This window comes from Mesoplodon densirostris, chromosome 6, assembly GCF_025265405.1.
Source record: "Mesoplodon densirostris isolate mMesDen1 chromosome 6, mMesDen1 primary haplotype, whole genome shotgun sequence".
In the NCBI taxonomy this organism is placed as follows: domain Eukaryota; kingdom Metazoa; phylum Chordata; class Mammalia; order Artiodactyla; family Ziphiidae; genus Mesoplodon; species Mesoplodon densirostris.
The window spans coordinates 116,823,385-116,826,807 of NC_082666.1; the positions used below are offsets into that span (position 1 = coordinate 116,823,385).

The following is a 3,423-nucleotide window of genomic DNA, read 5'->3' on the forward strand; positions in this document are numbered from 1 at the left end:
TCACAGAGTGAAGTAAGTGAGAAAGAGAAAAATGAATACCGTATGCTAATACACACACACACACACACACACACACACACATATATATATATATATATATATATATAGAGAGAGAGAGAGAGAGAGAGAGAATCTAATAAAAACAAAAAAATGGTTCTGATGAACCTAGGAGCAGGACAGGAATAAAGATGCAGATGTAGAGAATCGACTTGAGGACACAGTGTGGGGGGAATCGTAAGCTGAGACGGTGTGAGAGAGTAGCACTGAAATGTATACACTACCAAATGTAAAAGAAAAAAATAGATAGCTAGTGGGAAGCAGCTGCATAGCACAGGGAGATGAGCTCACTGCTTTGTGACCACCTAGAGGGGTGGGATAGGGAGGGTGAGAGGGAGGCACCAGAGAGAGGGGATATGGGGATATATGTACACATATAGCTGATTCACTTTGTTATACGGCGGAAACTAACACAATATTGTAAAGTAATTATACTCCAATAAAGATGTTAAAAAAAATCATGCAGATTCCACAGAAGGAAAACTCTGTGGGCACATGCAAGTTTGTCATCTCTTACAGAATAGGCTCACCCCTTCCTGTTAGATGACAGATGGAAGCAGACACTGTATCAGCAGTGCCCCTTTGAAGCTGGGCTGCAATTTGGGCAAGAAATCTCCTCTGACCACTTCAAGATTGCTCTCCCACCCCTTCCTTGATTGAGGCCCTGGGGGTAAGGCTCAAGTCACAGCCTGTGGTGCTCCCTGAGTCTCTGGCTGGACCTGAGCCCCAGCCTTATCTCATTAATGTGGCTGGACTGCCAAAAGCTTCCCCAAAGGCCTTTGCTTGGGTTTTAGCTCCTGTCCATACAGCTTCTAATTGAACTTTGTCTTGGATTTCCCTAGATGATTTATTAGTCAAACATGTACTAAGTTCAGCCACTTTGGGGCCTTTTTTCATATTATTTATAAGCCCTTGGTTTACTCTAATTTTCTAAAACTTACATGAAAAGTTTGTCCATGTCTTGTCACCTCTGCATAGAGTTGTCATTCTACTTGAATCATGCACGAGATCTGTCTAATAACCATCTGGCTATTTACTGTCAGCACTCATCCCTCAGCATCTGTTAAGTAGGAGATTCACTTGTACACATGTCATTCCAAAGCTCACTATCCTAAGGGAAGAGGCATTAGGAACGGGAGGTGTTTGGTTAAGTTGATGAAAGATGGACCCCATTACGCTGCCGTCTGTGTCCCAGGGCTTGTTGCAATTCTTCTGTGCTCATCTGTTGATTTAGACATGAATATTGTTTGACAACTGCCTAGTGTCAGGAATAAATCACTGGCTCATTTGTTACCTAAATGTCGTTGATTCAACCATGGAAACATATTTGTACACCTCTCATGTGTTTGAAAAGTGACCATTTTAACTGAACATCTGCTTGGAAAATATTGGACAACATAGAATCAATGGCTATTAAAATAACTCTTGTAGTGATAGCTTTAATAAACTTTCTCACTGAAACCACTTTGATGACTTATTCCCCATACTTGACCTTAGAGCCCTGCAGGTACACAGATGAGATGTGAGCTGCCAAAGTACACAGTAGCGGTCAACAGTAATCCAGGTTATCACGGGCACCTCTTTTCAAGCCATGTGATTACCTAAATTTTTGCAGCTGAGATCATACTGTTAGAAATGACTCACTGAACAGCTGTCACTTCACTTCTGAAAGAGCAGTTTCCAATAAAGGAATATTTAAAAGCTCATCTGTGACAAGAGAAAAACTAGATAGAATATATTAAACTTTGATAGAGACCCAGATAACACCAATGTAGTTTTGCATTGTTCAAATTCCTTAAGCACCACTTAAAGTATCAAAGAATCATCTGCTAAATTAACCCAACACTTAGGTGCATATCTTGGTGGTTATCAGTTTCTTATCTGCTAGTATAGAAATTTAGGTAAATTGTCACATTCAGTGCTTAATGTGAATCATTAAGTCTCTTCTCAGTCACTTCTTAGATCTCATGTTCATTTATTGTGTTTCACCCACTGCTACCTTTCCAGAATAAACTGTAGTTACTTTATCTCTAATCCTACTAACTGGATTCCTCATATCAATTGAACTCTCTTTTATTTTCTTCAAACTGAAGCCAGAGTTCTCTTTTCATAACACAAATCTAATAATTGTATCTGCCTCTTATGTATGCATGCCCATGTGTGCACACACACATTATTAAATCTCATTATTGTTTCTCATTGATCTCGGGATAAGCACCAACATCTTCCCACAGTCTCTAAGGCCCTGGATGACCAGGACCATACCTGGATCTCCAACCTCATCCGGTGCTTTCCCTCCATCCTTCCCTCCCACAGCCACACAGCCTTTTCCCCAAATGTTCATGCCTTCTTCACCATGAAGCTTTGTGGATGGTGTTTCTCCTGAAGACTCTATCAATCCCACAGTTAATGCTCACTCCTCCTGACCATCTCAAGCATCATTTCCTTTGGTGTCACTTTGGCAGCACATATACTAAAATTGGAACCATATAGAGAAAATTAACATGGCCCCTGGACAAGGATAACATGCAATTCCGTGAAGCATTCTATATTTTTCTCACAGACTTAGAGACGAATTTATGGTTACCAGGGGGGAAGGGTGAGAGGGAGGGATAGATTGGGAGTTTAGGATTGACATGTACACACTGCTATGTTTAAAACAGATAAACAACAAGGACCTACTGTATAGCACAGGGAACTAGGCTCAATACTCTGTAATAACCTAAATTATTTTCTCATAATAATTTGAAAAAGAATAGATACATGTATATGTATAACTGAATAATTTGAGGAATAATAGAAAATAATTTGAAAAAGAGAAAAATAATTTGAAAAAGAATAGAAAATCATTTGAAAAAGGATAGATACATGTATATGTATAACTGAATCACTTTGCTGTACACCTGAAACTAACACAACATTGTTAATAAATGATACTCCAATATAAAATAAAAATTTAAAAAGTATCACTTTTTTGGGAAGCCCTTCCTGCTTCTACTGTCTAGATTTGAGTTCCTCTGTAAAATCTCAGAGAACTGAACGTCTTTCCTTCAGACCATTTACTTTAGAATAAAATAGCTTGTTTATTATTGTGTTTAGTTAATTATATCTTCTTCACTACACTTTGTCTTCACTAGAAAATAGGCTGATGTGTTTTCCTTCTCTGTAAGGTTTTCCATTTTTATTACAGGGACACTAATAGAGTGGGTGCTCAAAATATATTTTGAATGAATGAATAAATGTGTCTTAATATAATGATGTGTCTTAATATAATGTTATATATTGTTATTAAAATATTACCTTTTTAATAACTTTCATATTTAGTATGAATCTAGAATTATACATTCAGTCTAACTGATAGTTTTA

General features: G+C 37.8%; 1 non-coding gene across 1 annotated transcript; it reads left to right on the top strand.

Annotated features, from left to right (window-relative positions):
* The first annotated feature begins 2,507 nt into the window (after positions 1–2,507).
* On the top strand, positions 2,508–2,613 carry LOC132492869 (U6 spliceosomal RNA). Its single transcript, XR_009532921.1, has one exon. It is a non-coding gene; the product is annotated as a U6 spliceosomal RNA (small nuclear RNA).
* The last annotated feature ends 810 nt before the right edge of the window (positions 2,614–3,423 follow it).